The 17,250-nt window shown below is 39.2% G+C and overlaps 1 pseudogene; it reads right to left on the bottom strand.

Moving 5' to 3' along the window:
- Positions 1-571: 571 nt before the first annotated feature.
- LOC119058294 (probable ribosome biogenesis protein RLP24) lies at positions 572-1,294 on the bottom strand (annotated as a pseudogene).
- Between the last annotated feature and the right edge of the window lie 15,956 nt (positions 1,295-17,250).

Here is a 17,250-nt window from a genome sequence, read left to right as displayed (position 1 = left end):
AGAAAGGCTATTCAGCTTTCACCCCCAACATCCACAAGTGCTTACCCTAACAGCTAAAACAGGTAAAAATAGTCCAAGAGAATTAGGCTTCAGTATATGAGGCCATTATGTTCTTCTAAGATATTAATAAACCAAAACATGAAATACTGAAATCAAAATGAAAGATATTAGAACTTGAAGCTAATTATCATACAGATTGTTAGTTCCTTAAATGTACCCCTCCTTCTATAATGTTATTAAAGGGAATATTTTTACAGCAAAGCAAATTTTATTTTATGTATCACTAGCCATGAATTTTTATCATTAGTTATTACATAAATGGTGCCATTATCCAAGTGGCATGATCATTTTATCACCACAATTCACTTTGTATGTACAGAATTTTCATGATGAAGGTTTAACAGTGAGATTCGGCCTAGCGTCCATATTATCTGATGTTTTGCTGATAGCAATGTAGAAGAGATGTGATTTTAATCACCTTTTCATTTTAGGCACCTTATGTAAAAAACAAATAAATAACTTAAAACATCTAAGTCTCTAAAGAGATTTTCCAATGTGCTCATAGAAATGGTTAAACAATAAGATTGTCAGAAACAACTTCTATGTCCACATTCTCTTCTAGTTTCTGTACCACTTTGTCTTCCAGCTGTTTTCCCTTGTGTGCAAAAGGGGCTCAGATGAAATGAATGTTTTGCATGACTTCTTTGATGTCCTGAGCATTCTATAGTTCTTTATTTTTTTCAACCTGTTCCTTATAAATTTAGCTTGCTGTTTCTGTTTGATCTTTTCAACTCTCTTCATGGTTTTATTCCACAGCTCTAGCAGGTATTCGACAGCTTTATTTCTATGTTTTTCAAATTCAAATGAATTATCCACTGTAAGCTCTTTCCCAGCTGCTTTACAGAAGGCTTTAGTCCACTTGACCTTGTGAGGATTGTGCTTCTTCTTTTTTTTTTTAAAGATTATATTTATTTACTTTTTTTCAGAGATAGGGTAAGGGAGGGAGAGAAGCATCAGTGTGTGGTTGCCTCTCGCATGCCCCCTACTGGGGACCTGACCCACCACCACCCAGGCATATGCCCGGACTGGGAATTGAACTGGCAACCCTGTGGTTCACAGGCTGGTAATCAGTCCACTAAGCCACACCAGCCAGGGCCAGATTGTGCTTTTTAAAAAAGTTTTTATGGCACTTGGATTTACAGAACCTGAACTTCTTGCAATTGTTGCAAACAAACATCATGCTGTGGCCAGCGTGCATGGGTCCCAAACAGAAATAACATTTCTCAATAAGCATGTCAGATGTGCATGGGGGCCCACCACCCAAACACCAAGTTTCTCACTTTTCTTCCTTTTCGGGGAATGTCAGATTTGTGCTTTATGTTTTTTCCAGTATTATCAAGATTTAGTCAAATAATGTGTAAGTTTAATGTGTACAATGCGATGCTTTGAGATACATATATGTACACACACATATACACACATATGCACAGATACATGTTGTGAAATCAGGTGAGTTAACACATTTATCACATGAGATATTTACATTTTTGTGTGTGAGACCATTTATTTTATTTTTTTAAAAGATTTATTTTATTTATCTTTAGAGGGGAAAGGAAGGAGAGAGGGAGAGAAACATCAATGTATGGTTGCCTTTCGTGCGTCCCCTGCTGGGAACTGGCCTGCAACCCAGGCATGTGTCCTGACTGGAAATTGAACCATGATCCTCTGGTTTGCAGGCCCGTGCTCAATCCACTGAGCTACACCAGCCAGGGCTGTGTGAGACCATTTAAAATCTCCTTCCATAGCAACTTCCACATATACAATACAGTATTGTTAACTGTAGTCACCATGCTGTACATTAGAACTGCAGAACTCATTCACATAACTGAACCAGTTTTTCATTAGCGAGCCTCTAGTGAGTCACCAGAACAACTGTAACAGGTGTTTTATTAGAGTTCATTGTCATTTATTAGAAACAACCTTGTTTCTCCATGATCCACTTCTGCTACTTTGGGGAGAAAGTTGTCATTTTAACCAAGCAGGTATACAGAACAGTTTAATGGTGGGTAAGTATCTACAAATTTGTTGCATTACCAGCAAAATTAATTATTTACTGCTATAATTTGAAAAAATATTATTTTGAAATAAAACAGAGACAGACTCATAGACGGAGAACAGATGGTAGCTAGTGGGGGGGAGATTACGGGGTGGAGGAATTGAGCAAAAAGGGAAAAAGGACTCATGGACATGGACAGCAGTGTGGTGATTGCTGGGGGGGGCTATAAGGGGGATAAGTGGGATTGGAAAAATATAATGAAGATTATATATTAAAAGAGAAAAATGTTATTTTTCTAAAGGGAGAAAAATATTAACTAGCATTTTTCAAATTAAAATAGTTTAAAGTACCTAGACATTTAATTAACAAGAATTTTTCCACCGCTACTTATATATTTTTCAAACTTTATAAATTACAGTATGGGATTTAGAGACAAATGTAAGTTGGGGGTTTCTTTTTATAAACTTCAACACAGCACATTGATGGTAAAGATATAGTCAGCAAAAGTGTAGAACTTACTGAAAATACCTAGAGGATGTCATCTTTCCTTGCTATTATACTTCCTTTTTTAATAAAGATTCTATTTATTTATTTTTAGAGGGAGGAAGGGGAGGAGAAAGAGAGGGAGAGAAATATCCTTGTGTGCCTCTCATGCACCCCCTACTGGGGACCTAGCCTGCAACCCAGGCATGTGCCCTGACTGGGAATTGAACCAATGACCCTTTGGTTCACAGACCCAAGCTCAGTCCACTGAGCTGTACCAGTCAGGGCACTATTATACTTTCAAATCACAATTGGGGTAACATTCTAATTGTTATTCGAGTTTTTTAAAATAGGCTTTAGTTTTTTAGATCAGTTTTAGGTTCACAGAAAAATTGAGGGGTATATAAAGAGTTTTCCAATATACATACCCCTTGCTCTCTCCTACTCCTCCTGCACAGCTCTCCCATTATCAACACTCCCACCAGAGCAGTACATTTGTTACAATAGATGAATCTACACTGACATGTCATTATCACCCAGATCCATAGTTTACATTGGGTTCAGTCTTGGTGTTGAACATTCTATGGGTTTGGACAAATGTATGCCAAATGTATCCACCATTACAGAACCACACAGAATAGTTTCACTGCCCTAAAATTCCTCTGTGTTCTGTCTGTTCATTCCTCTTATTTGATTTTAAATCTGCACAACTCTTCCCAACAGTTTCATTTTCATTCATCCACCTTTAAAAATGTTTGGCTTTCTTTCTTTTTTAATTAGTTATTCCTGTATGTAATTTGGAGTCAGATACTGTGCTATCCAACACTTATTATGGCTGTTAGTTCCAACATCCTCTCCCCAACCCCCATTACTCATTTTCCTTATTTAGAGGCAATATTTTCAACTTGTTAATTTGTATTTTCTTGGTGCTTATCTCTATAGCTTTAATAACATGCTTATATTGCTACTTTTGAAATCTGTATGGATTATTTAATTATTTTCCACTATCCTAAATCAGGATTGACCTCCTTCAGATCTCTTTATCCTCACCACGCAGATGAAAATTTCCTATACACCCATTTTTCCAGTATAGTTTTATTATAATTTCAGTGAGTTCAATAATCTGACTATATGAATGCTATTCATAGCTGAGCCAAGTTAAGCTTCTGATAAGACATGACTAAAGAAATAATTAAGGAATTGAAATATAAAGTTAAATATTTACCCAGAATTCAGCTCACACAGATAAAAATTCAGCTCACACAGAGAAATTGTGAAATAGAGTTTAAAGGACATGTAACAGAATGGGAATGCTTGATATATGTTAATTTGAGTTTTAGAAAAAGAAAATTAAGAGATTGAGGGGCAATTAAGTGTCTGAAAATGTTCAAATGACTAGCAGGAGCCATTCTGAAAATTCACATTACAATGTATTGAGACTAAAGGTGAAATAAAGACTTTTTCCCAATAAAGTCCAAAAGAGTCGACCATTCACAAATAATTCATATAGTAAGATGGAAATCAAACCTAGAAAGAAGGATCAGTATCCCAGAGCGATGTTCGGCAAAGAAATTGGCAAACATGTTGGTAACTTTAAGTAAGCAATGATTATTCATGTGTATGTGATTCCACTTCTGGGAATATATCCAAAGAAACTCAAAACACTGATTCAAAAGAATATACCTCTGTGTTTATTGCAGCATTGTTTACTATAGCCAAGATTTGGAAGCAGCTCAAGTGCCCATCGGTAGCTGAGTAGATAAAAAAGCTATGGTGCATTTGCACAACGGAATACTAGTTGGCTGCAAAAAGGAAAGAAATGTTATCTTTTGCAATAGTATGGATGAACCTGGCGACTAGTATGCTAATTAAAATAAGCCAGTCAGAAAAAGAGAAGTACCATATGATTTCACTCATATGTGGAATCTAATGAATAAAATAAACTTACTAACAAAATACAAATAGACACATAGCTACAGAAAACAGACTGATAGCTGTCAGAGGGGGAAGGGGTTTTGGGGCCTGGATAAAAAAGGTGAAGGGATTAAGCAAAAAAAAAAAAAATCCTCATAGATATAGACAACAGTATGGTGATTACCAAAGGGAAAGAGGGTTGGAGAAGGGTACAGGAGGGATAAATGATGATGGAAGGAGATTTAGCTTGGGGTGGTGAACACATAATACAATATACTGATGATGTATTATAGAATTGTACACCTGGGGCATGTATAATTTTATTAACCAATGTCACTCCAATCGATTCAATGCAAATAAATAAATAAATAACCAATGACTTTTTAAAAACAGTAATAAGAGTAATAATGAGTATTTGGGGGGAGTAGGTTTCAAAATAAAGTAGAATGAAATTTTATATGACCTATCATGGAAGACTGAGAATGTGCCTATATGGAGCTAACGTGCCTTGAATTGTCAGGAGTCTAAACCTGTGATTGCATTTTAAATGTTAAAGTCAAGTAGTTATAGTAAACCCTTCTAAAATAACAGATAAGGTGTATATTTTCCAAGTAAATGGAAAATATAAAAAGGGAGACTAAGAGGCAAAGAAAATCCACATGTATTTGCAGTAACAATAAGTAGAGATGGTTCAACATTCCTCCTTAAAGATAGGGCTTCTTAGATTAGATTATGTATTGTTTACAAGAGACATATATAAAGCCTAAAGACACAGAAAGGTGGAATGTGAAAGGATAGAAAAAGAAAAGCCAAATGATTATTTGTTGAACAAATAATTAAAGTTCTTGCATGGCAGAAACCTCTTATGTTTTCCCTCTGATGAATAGACTTCATTTTTTAGAGCAGTTGTACTTTCACAGCAAAATTAAGCATGAAGAATGGAGTCCTCATCTGTCTACTTTCTCCCTTCCCACAGCTTCCACCACCATCAACACCCCCCACCAAAGTGGTACATTTGTTAAAATTAATGGACCTGCACTGACACATTGTCACCCAAAGTCCGTAGTTTACATTAGGGGTTACTCTCGATATTGTATATTCTATGGGTTTGAACAAATGTAAAATGACATGTATTGACCATTGTAGTATCATACAGAATAGTTTCACTTCCCCCCAAATCCCTTGTGTTCCCCCATTCACTGAGACTGTGTTTCATATTTATATTTTTATTTGCTACAGAGCCATGGTTATGTTAAGGGTTTGAAAGTCTATGCTTGCATTTACCTGTTTTACTGAGTCTCTTCTGATTGAATTCATGATAATCAGAGAAAATGAAACATTTTTGGCAGTTGCAAATAGTAGCTCTTCAATAACAATGTTGCTGCCAACACCATCAACTGCCCGAATTCTTTTCCAGACAATTTTCAGCAAATGCTATTTCTTGAATAAACAGAGAATCAACCTTTTCAATTTTATCTCTTTGAACTGGGAGTATTTAGTCCAGTTGTATGGAAAACCTCCCGCTAACATGTTATTTGCAGTGAAAAAACACTTGAACGCTCAGTGAAGGATTATCAAATAATCTTATTTGTTTCAAGTTTGTGATTATTATTTTTTTAAAGATTTTTGTTTATTTATCTTTAGAGGGGAAGGGAAGGAGAGAGGGAGAGAAATGTCAATGTGTGGTTGCCTCTCGTTTATCCTCTGCTGGGAACTGGCCTGCAACCCAGGCGTGTGCCCTGACTGGGAATCAAACCGTGATACTCTGGTTCACAGGCCTACGCTCAATCCACCGAGCTACACCAGCTAGGGCTGTGATTATTATTAAAAGGACTTCCACTAGCTGGAGCCCTATGTGACAATCATCAAAGATCCTGGCATAAAAAGAACATCATTGATTAAGTTAACTATTCATCAGTTGATTAAAAAAATATTTTTATACTATTCATAAACCTAAACTGTACTGAAAATCTCTGCATTAGTTTTGTATTATGCATAATAAATTACTCTGAAATTTAGCAGCTTAAAACATCAAACTCTATTATCTTGTAGTTACTGTGGGTTGAGAATTTTAAAAAATATTTTTAATGTATTTTCCAATTACAGTTGCCATAATATTATGTTAGCTTCAGGTGAACACCTAGTGATTTAGAGATTTATATACCTTGTGAAATGGACACTCTGACAAGTGTGATACCCATTTGATGTCATGCATAGTTATTACACTAGTATTAACTATAGTCTCTGTGCCATGACTATTTTTATAACTGGCAATCTGTGCTTCTTAATTCCTTCATCTTTTTCACCCAGTCCCCCAACCACCCCCTCCACCTGACGCCCATCAGTTTTTCTGCATGTATGAGTTTGTTTCTATTTTGTTTGTCTTTTTTTTTTAGATTCCACATATGTCATTCATGGTATTTGTCTGATTCAGAAGGCCACAGCTGTGGGCAACTGGTGACTGGCAGCTTCATCACGACAATGTGCCTGCTTATGCATCACATCTTGTGCAGTTTTTTTTGAGAAACATCAAATCATCCAGGTGACTCAGCCTCCCTATATCCCAGATTTGGCCCCCTGCGACTTCTGGATTTTCCCTAAACTAAAGTAACTTTTGAAAGGGAAGAAGAGATTTTGACCATGCATGAGATTCAAGAAAATACAGTGAGACAGCTGATGGTGATTAGGAGAACTGTGTGAGGTCTCAAAGTGCCCGCTTTGAAGGGGGCTGAGGCATCATTGTCTTATGTGCAATGTTTCTTGTGTCTTGTACCTTCTTCAATAAATGTCTCTATTTTTCATATTATATGGCTGGGTACCTTCTGGACAGACCTCGTATGTACCACATTTTTTTTTTGTCCACTGGTCTACTGACGGACACTAAGGTTGTTTCCATATCTTGGCAGTTGTAAATATTGCTGCAATGAAAGCACATCTGGGCTGTGTAGTTCTGGCTCAGGGCCTCTCATGAGGCTTCAGTTAAGCTATTTGTGGGACCTCTAGTTATCTGAGGGCTTGACTGTGGCTGGAGGATTCCAAGATGGCTCACTCACATGGCTACTGGCAGGAGGCCTCAATTCCTTGCCACGTGGGTGTCTCCAATTGCCCTTTGAATCTCATAATGACATGGCAGCTGGGTTCCTCCAGAGTGAGTGATTTAAGAGACAGCAAGACAAGAAGCCACAATGTCTTTATGACCCAGACTGTTAATGTCATGCTCCATCATTTCTGTAATATTTTAATGATTACGTAAGTCAGCTCTGTTCAGTGTGGGAGGGGCCTATACAAGGGCATGTACCAGGAGACAGCAGTTTGTAGGCGATCAGTGTGGAGACTGGCAACCGCATTCTCAGATGTAGATATCAAACTAGTGTTTAGAAGGGATGGAAGCAACATTTTTAGGAGATAAAAGAATTTAGAATTTTATCCCTATTCTTATTTTCTCTGTCTTACATAATGACTTTTTTTAATTTAAATCAACATTTTGACTTCTCCTTAGTTCATACCTTTTCTAGATTTATTAAGCCTGAAGCTCTTGAAAGCCATGAAAAGTGGTGAAGTTTAGAGGTTTGTCTACTCTTGTCGCGTACAAATATTGAGGATTTAATGGTCACTTTGCTATGAATATTTATATATATATAAAATCCTGATAACTATATGTATCACTTGAAGTACAAACTATCTTCCACTCCTATAATAATTATCTTCATTTTATGTGTGGCTTTACCTACAGAGAGAGGTTATCTGCTTTGTCAAAACTTTGGCTATTTCAGTGGGATTGAGGACACATTAAGCACCAGGAAAATGTTTCATTTTTTCTTAGCCTCTCATCCTCTTCTGATCTGAAATTTTCCTGTAGTTCAATGAAATTAATGCCTTTAACATGTTTCATCCATACTAGAATGATAGTACAAAGTGCTTTTATAACATTTTTAAGGGATTATATATGAAAACCTGCCTACATTTGAGTAAATGGAGATAACAGAGAATCAAATGCCTCACGCTTTTCCAAAGGACTGCTTCCATGGGGCAATATAAGCTTTGAAATGTGGATGCAATTTTATGAAATTGGTGGCTTATGACACATTAAAATCTAGAAAGTCTGCATTTCATTTCAAATTGAGGTCTTAAAAATAGTGTACTTTACTTATAGCTGCATTATTTTTATAAAACTTCAGGGACAATTATTTTAAAACCATCATTATCTTATGTTTAAATGCAAATCACAAAAAGTCGATTTAGAACTTTTGAACTTAAAATATGAAAGTTGCTAGAGTCTAATATAATCTTTAAAGAGATTTGAATTAAATAAATAGCTGTCACCACCACCAAACCTCACTCCAGATAATTTTGTGTGGGTCAATTGTATCTTAACCTGGGAGAACTGCAAGTCTCTAGAGACCTGCACATGGCCATTTTTACTTGTTCTGAAATCTTCATGGCTCCCCGCTCCTCTGGATTAGAGAATGAAGGAGCAGACATGGTTTTTTCAGAAGGTTGCAGTCATTTTCTCCTTTTGCATGTCAGGTGTCCCCCAGCTGTCACTAGTGTGTGTGTTTGTCACTAGACTCCTGAATTGGAACCTGCCGGTTGCCAGAGCAGCAGAATCTTTATTGTACCTTCCTAAAAGCAGGCTGGTGGGAGAAAAATATGTCCCACAGAAAATCAGAAGTGTTGCCTTTGAGCTTGCTATCTTTCTAGCTGCAGTCTTCTCTTCTTTCTGACTCAAAGCTCAGCTGCTCTGCTGGGACCCATTGAGGAAATCCAGAGACATGGGTTATTGTCCAGAGCATGGGGACCACAGGCAACCATTGCCAGCTTATCTCCATTACCTTCCTTGGGACACTGGCTGGCCTATTGGAAATGCATATTTCTCTGTGATGGTAGGGCAAAGCAGGCAGGGTATGATCTTGGAGCTATTGGTGATCATCTTTGTCACCACTAGGGGAGGACTGTCAGAAAAAAAAAAATTCATACAGAAGAAGAAAAGGGCCCAGGCTGGTGTGGCTCAGTGGATTGAGCAACAGCCTGTGAACCCAAGGGTTGCAGTTTGATTCCCAGTCAGGGCACATGCCTGGGTTATGGGCCAGGTTCCTGGTTAGGGGCATGCAGTAGGCAGCTGCTCATTAATGTTCCTCTCACTCATGGATGTTTTCTCTCCCTCTCTTTCTCTCTTCCTACCCCTCTCTCTAAAATAAATAAATAAATTTATTATTATTTTTTTTTAGTTATAATCTTTTATTAAACCATGCTGTTGGAGACACCATACTTACAGCATATCATCCATTTCTTTTTTTTTTTTAATTTTTTAATTTTATTTAGTTATTTTTCAAGTACAGTTTTTTGTCTATTTTTCCCATCCCAGCCTCCCCTGCCCCTTGCTCCCCCCCTCCCTCCCATTTCCTCCCTCCCCCCTTAGTTCTCGTCCCTGTGTCCTTCCTATTTGTTCCTCCAAATCCCTCCCCCTTTTTCCCCTTAACTTCCCTTCCTTCTCCCCTCTGGTCACTATCCCCTTGTTCTCTATTTCAGTGTCTTTGTTTTGGGGGTTTTTTTTTCTGCTTACTTGTTTGTTTTGTTGTTTAGCTTCCTGTTAAAGGTGAGATCATATGGTATTTGTCTTTCAGCACCTGGCCTATTTCACTCAGCATAATGCTTTCCAGTTCCATCCATGTTGTTGCAAAGGGTAGTAGCTCCTTCTTTCTCTCTGCAGCATAGAATTCCATTGTGTATATGTACCACAATTTTTGGATCCATTCATTTACTGATGGGCACCTAGGTTGTTTCCAACTCTTGGCTATTGTAAATTGTGCTGCTATGAACATTGTGGTGCATAGGTTCTTTGATATTGACGTTTTAGGATTCTTAGGACATAATCCTAGCAGTGGAATTGCTGGGTCAAAAGGCAGGTCGATTTTTATTTTTCTGAGAAAAATCCATACTGTTTTCCATAATGGTTGTACCAGTCTGCACTCCCACCAACAGTGAACTAAGGACCCCGTTTCCCCACAACCCCTCCAACATTTGTTGTTTGTTGCTTTGTTTATGATAGCCATCCTGACTGGTGTAAAGTGGTATCTCATTGTGGTTTTAATTTGCATCTCTCTGATAGCTAATGATATTGAGCATCTCTTCATGTGTCTCTGAATGTTCTGTATGTCCTCCTTGGAGAAGTGTTTGTTCAAGTCCTTTTCCCATTTTCTAATTGGGTTGGGTGTCTTCTTAGAGTGGAGTCGTGTAAGTTCTTTGTATATTTTAGAGATTAAACCTTTGTCTGAGGTATCATTGGCAAATATGTTTTCCCATACAGTTGGTTGTCTTGCTAATTTAATACTGTTTTCTTTAGCCATGCAGAAGCTTTTTATTTTGATGAGATCCCATTTGTTTATTCTTTCCTTTACATTCCTTGCTCTAGGGGACATATCAGTAAAGAAGTTGCTGCGTGAAATATCTGAGATTTTCTTGCCAATGTTCTCCTCTAGGACTTTAATGGTGTTATGACTTACATTTAAGTCTTTTATCCACCTTGAATTTATTTTGGTGTATGGTGTAAGTCTGTGCTCAAGTTTCATTTTTTTGCATGTAGCTGTCCAGTTCTCCCAACACCATTTGTTGAAGAGGCTATCTTTACTCCATTTTATGTTACTGCCCCCTTTGTCGAATATTAATTGACTGTAGAGAGTTGGGTTGATTTCTGGGCTCTCTGTTCTGTTCCATTGGTCTATGTGCCTGTTTTTATGCCAGTACCAGGCTGTTTTGATTACAGTGGCCTTGTAATACAGTTTGATATCAGGTATTGTGATCCCCCCTACTTTGTTCTTCTTTCTCAAAAGAGCAGCTGCTATTCGAGCTCGTTTATGGTTCCATATAAATTTTCGAAGTGTTTGTTCTATGTCTGTGAAATATGCCATTGGTACTTTAATAGGTATTGCATTGAATCTGTATATTGCTTTGGGTGGTATGGACATTTTGATAATGTTAATTCTTCCAATCCATGAACAAGGTATATGTTTCCATTTGTTTGTGTCTTCCTTGATTTCGTTCTTCAGGGCTGTGTAGTTTTCTGCATACAGGTTTTTTACCTCCTTGGTTAGGTTTATTCCCAGATATTTTATTTTTCTTTTTTGCTATATCAAATGGGATTTTTCTCTTTATTTCTGCTTCTGCTGATTCACTGTTGGTATACAAAAATGCCTTTGATTTCTGGATATTGACTTTATAACCAGCTGTTTTGCCAAACTCATCAATTAGTTTGAGGAGTTTTTTGGTAGAGTCTATAGGATTTTCCATGTACACTATCATGTCATCTGCAAACAGTGACAGTTTTGTTTCCTCCTTTCCTATTTGGATGCCTTTTATTTCCTTTTCTTGCCTGATCGCTGTGGCTAAAACTTCCAATACTATATTGAATAGAAGTGGTGAAAGTGGACAACCTTGTCTTGTTCCTGATCTTAGTGGAAAAGCTTTTAGTTTTTTCCCGTTGAGTATGATATTGGCTGTAGGTCTCTCATATATGGCCTTTATTATTTTGAGAAATGCTCCTTGTATTCCCACTTTGCTGAGTGTTTTTATCATAAATGGGTGTTGTACTTTATCGAAAGCTTTTTCTGCATCTATTGATATGATCATGTGATTTTTGTCTTTGCTTTTGTTTATATGATGTATTACATTTACTGATTTGCGAATATTGAACCATCCTTGCATTCCTGGGATGAATCCTACTTGATCATGGTGTATGATCTTTTTGATATATTGTTGGATGCGATTTGCCAATATTTTGTTGAGGATTTTAGCATCTATGTTCATCAGCGATATTGGCCTGAAGTTTTCTTTCTTTGTTGTGTCTCTATCTGGTTTTGGAATTAAGATGATACTGGCTTCATAAAAAGAATTTGGGAGTTTTCCATTCTTCTGAATTTTTTGAAATAGTCTGTGGAGAATAGGGGTTAGCTCTTCCTTAAATGCTTTGTAGAATTCTCCTGTGAAACCATCTGGTCCGGGGCTTTTGTGTGATGGGAGTTTTTTGATTACTGCTTCAATTTCTTTTGCTGTTATTGGTGAATTTAGATTTTCTGCTTCTTTTTCACTGAGTTTTGGAAGATTATATTTTTCTAGAAATGTGTCCATTTCCCCTAGGTTTTCAAATTTCTTGGCATACAGTTCTTCATAGTAATTTCTTACAATCTCTTCTATTTCTGTGGTATCAGTTGTAATCTCTCCTTTTTCATTTCTGATTGTGTTTATTTGTGTCCTCTCTCTTCTTTTCTTGATGAGCCTACTTAAAGGCTTGTCTATTTTGTTTATCTTCTCAAAGAACCAACTCCTGGATTCATTGATCCTTATAATTGTGCTTTTAGTTTCTATGTCATTTAATTCTGCTCTAATCTTGGTTATTTCCTTCCTTCTGCTTGCTCTGGGCTGTCTCTGTTGTTGTTCCTCAAGTTCTTGCAGGCGTAGGGTTAGGTTGTTTGTTTGAAATGTTTCTATCTTCTTTAGGTAGGCCTGTATTGCTATAAACTTCCCTCTCAGGACTGCCTTCGCTGTGTCCCATAAGTTTTGGGTTGTTGTGCGATCATTTTCATTTGTTTCCAGAAATGTTTTGATTTCTTCCCTAATTTCATTCTTGACCCATTCATTGTTTAATAGCATACCATTCAGTCTCCATGTTTTTGGGTGCTTTGGGTTTTTTTCTTTGGGGTTGGTTTCTAATTTCAGTGCCTTGTGGTCAGAGAAGATGCTTGGTATGATTTCAATTTTCTTGAATTTGTTGAGGCTCCTTTTGTGTCCTATCATGTGGTCTATCTTTGAGAATGTTCCATGTACATTTGGAAAGAATGTGTATTTAGCTTCTTTGGGATGAAGGGCTCTATATATATCAGTTAAGTCCATTTCATCTAGGGTGTTGTTTAATGCCACAATATCTTTTTTGATAATTTGTTTGGAAGATCTGTCCATTTTTGATAGTGGGGTGTTCAAATCCCCTACTATGATTGTGTTGCTGTCAATATCTTTCTTGAAGTCCTCTAAGATTTTCTTGATATATTTGGGTGCCCCCTATGTTTGGTGCATATATGTTTACAATGTTAATGTCTTCTTGGTGGATTCTTCCCTTGAGTATAATGAAATGACCTTCTGGGTCTCTCTTTACAGCCTTTTTTTTGAAGTCTATTTTGTCTGATATGAGAATTGCTACCCCAGCTTTTTTTTCTTGTCCGTTTGCTTGGAAAACTTGTTTCCAGCCTTTCACTTTTAGTCTGTGATGGTCTTTTGTCCTGAGGTGAGTCTCTTGTAGGCAGCATATGTGTGGGTCATGCTTTCTTATCCATTGAGCTATTCTGTGTCTTTTGATTGGAGAATTTAATCCATTTACGTTTAAGGTTATTATTGATAGGTACTTATTCATTGCCATTTTTGTACCTGTGTTCCTCTCTGTCTCCCTCTTATCCTTCCTTCCCTTAAAGCAGTCCTTTTTAGTATTTCTTGTAGAGCTGGTTTGGTGGAGGCATATTCTTTTAGACTTCTTTTGTCTTGGAAGCTCTTTATTTGGCCTTCTATCTTGATTGAGAGCCTTGCTGGGTAAAGTAGCCTTGGTTGTAGGCCTCTGGTTCTCATTACTTGAAATATTTCTTGCCATTCTCTTCTTGCTTGAAGTGTTTCCATTGAGAAGTCGGTAGCTAACCTTATTGGGGCTCCCTTGTATGTTATTTCTTTTTTCTCCCTTGCTGCCTTTAAGATTCTCTCTTTGTCTTGGAATTTTGCCATTTTGATGATGATGTGTCTTGAGGTGGGCCTCCTTGGGTTCCTCTTGATTGGGACTCTCTGTGATTCCTGGATTTGTGAGACTTTTTCTCTTATCAAATTAGGAAAATTTTCTCTCATTACTCGTTCAAATACGTTTTCTATCCCTTGTTCTTCTTCTTCTCCTTCTGGTATTCCTATTATTCGTATATTATTACGTTTCATATTGTCTTGCATTTCTCTTAATCCCTCTTCATTCTTTCTGAGCCTCTTTTCATTTTCTTGCTCTTTCTGTGAGATGCTTTCTACCCTGTCCTCCAACTCACTAATCCTATCCTCCGCTTCATCTATCCTACTTTGGAAACTTTCTACTGTGTACTTCAATTCGGAAATTGTATTCTTCATTTCCTCTTGTCTCTTGCTGATGGTTTCCATTTCCTTTTTGATGTTACTGTAGTTTGCAGAGAGATCATTATAATTTCCCTGTAGTTTCTGGTAGCTCACTGTGAGCTCTTTGAGCTCTTTGAACTTCGTAATCACCAGTGCTTTGAATTCACTGTCTGATAGTTGATCAGCGTCTATTTCATCTAACATTCTTTCTGAAGTTTCTGCTTTTTCTTTCATTTGGGGATTGTTTCTTTGTCTTCCCATTGTTTGAGACTCTTCTTGTTAGTCTCTGCTTCCAAAATTGATCTGTTCTGAAACACTGGTTTTATGGTGTAAACTTCTGTGGTATGTTCCTTGTGAGGTTCAGTGGTACAGACTCCTTGAAGTTTCTTGATGTTCTTCGTCTCCACCTACACTCACGCTGGTCCTCGCACTGGACTCTGCGTTGGTCGCCTACCACTGCTGAATGTCCCGGCTCTAGTAGCCGCCTCCTCAAGCACCCAGGCCCGTTACTAGGGCAGTGGCACAGAGGCTGGGAATGTCCTGGCTCCCGTATCTGGCTCTCTCTGCCGCCCAGGGCCGTCACAGGGGCTTGGAGTGTCCTGGTTTCCGTACCTGACTCCCCGGCGTCTAGTCCTGTCTCTATGGCAGTGGCACAGAGGCTTAGAAAGTCCCAACTCCCCGTACCTGATTCCCCCAGTGTCCAATCCCCTTGCTATGGCAGCAGCACAGGGGTTGTGACCCTCCCAGTTCCCGTAGAGGGCTCCTCTGCCACCCAGGGCTGTCTCAGGGGTTTGGAGTGTCCAGTCTTCCGTACCTGACTCCCCAACGTCCAGTCCCGTCGCTATGGCAGCGGCACAGGATTTGAGAGCTTCCCGGCTCCCGTAGCTGGCTCCTCAGCTGCGTCACAGGGGCTTGGAGAGTCCCAGCTTCTGTACCTGACTCCCCGACGTCCAGTCCCGTCGCTACGGCAGCGGCACAGGGTTTGAGATCTTCCCGGCTCCCGTAGCTGGCTCCTCAGCTGCGTCACAGGGGTTTGGAGTGTCCGGGCTTCCGTACCTGGCTCCCCGGCGTCCAGTCCCGTCGCTATGGCAGCGGCACAGGATTTGAGAGCTTCCCGGCTCCCGTAGCTGGCTCCTCAGCTGCGTCACAGGGGTTTGGAGAGTCCCGGCTTCCGTACCTGACTCCCCGGCGTCCAGTCCTGTCGCTATGGCAGCGGCCCAGGATTTGAGAGCTTCCGGGCTCCCATGGCTAGCTCCTCAGCTGCGTCACAGGGGTTTGGAGTGTCCGGGCTTCCGTACCTGGCTCCCCGGCGTCCAGTCTCGTCGCTATGGCAGCGACACAGGATTTGAGAGCTTCCCGGCTCCGGTAGCTGGCTCCTCAGGGTCTAGGCCTGTCTCTATGGCGGCGTCACAGGGGCCTTTGGTGTCCCAGCTCCTGCAACTGACCCTTCCGTTGCCCAGGCTAGTAGCTATGGCATCGGCACAAGGGTGTCCCCGCTCTGGTTCCTGACTCCTCTGTCTCCCAGGACCGTCACAGGGGCTTGGACTGTCCGGCTTCCGTACCTGAGGCCCCGGCTCCCAGGCCTGTTGCTCTGGCGGCAGTACAGGGGCCGCGTGAGACCCAGCTCCGGTAGCTGACTCTGCCGCCGTCTGGTGTTTCAGCGTCGGTCACAATCTCTGGTCTTTTAATTTCATAAATGCTGGGTAACCGATGGTTTATTGTGCTGTTTCTCCATAGATCTGCCAGGATTTTCACCCATGAGTACAGGAGCTAGTATCCGCTCCATCTTACTCCGTCGCCATCTTCCCAGCATCTCTATATAAATAAATTTTTTAAAAGAAGAAGAAGAAAAGACCTGAAAGTGGAAAGAGACTTGTTTCTGGGCTTCCTGCCAGGTAACCATTGGGTTTTGTCAATGACATAAGCCCCCCCAACTCCCCCTTCTTGTGCTTAAGTAAATTCAAACTGAGTTTTGGTCACTTGAGACCAAAGTGAATCCTTAATAGAGCAGCAATTATGAGGTAAAACTATTGTTTGTAAAAATCAGACGTTATCTTTTGCATTTCCAATCAATAGCGAAGGAAGAATTTGATTGTATTTTTCATGGAGCAATGGCTAAGAAAACCTGTAGATTTCCACATAACAGTTGGAAAAATACAGACAGTGGCATAAGCAAAGACTAATGGTAATATAAAGAGGTTTGGGTTGGCTCAATAGCTGAATTAAGTTTGAGGGGAAAGCTAATGAATTTAGTTTACAAATGCTTTGGGGCAAGACTGAATACAAGAGACACTTTCTTCCTGTTAAGAGAGCTGCAAGAATGCCAACCAGAGAAAGCAGTGGATAAAATAAAAACCTGTTGCCTGGGTCAGTTTTAGGATGTGAATTGCAGGGTAGAGATTGGTAGAAATGAAGAGCATTCATCTCTATGACTTTATCCTGTGTCCTATGGTTCTATGACTTGAGACACCAAGTCTCAAGACTGTGAGCGACCAGGCCAAATAGATATTTAAGAACCAGATTACAGTAAAAAGAAAATGTAAGTTCTGAGCCTGGTTTTTGCTTTTGCCTCACAGAGCAACATCTCCTTATTTATGATTTCTATTCACATGATAGAGCCTATGATGTGGTGAAGCCCTTGGGACAAACAGGAAAAACATTCATGTGCGTGC

The sequence above is a fragment of the Artibeus jamaicensis genome, unplaced genomic scaffold (genome assembly GCF_021234435.1).
Source record: "Artibeus jamaicensis isolate MK-2021 breed Jamaican fruit bat unplaced genomic scaffold, CSHL_Jam_final scaffold_1283, whole genome shotgun sequence".
In the NCBI taxonomy this organism is placed as follows: Eukaryota; Metazoa; Chordata; class Mammalia; order Chiroptera; family Phyllostomidae; genus Artibeus; species Artibeus jamaicensis.
This window is presented reverse-complemented; position numbering and strand designations above follow the sequence as displayed.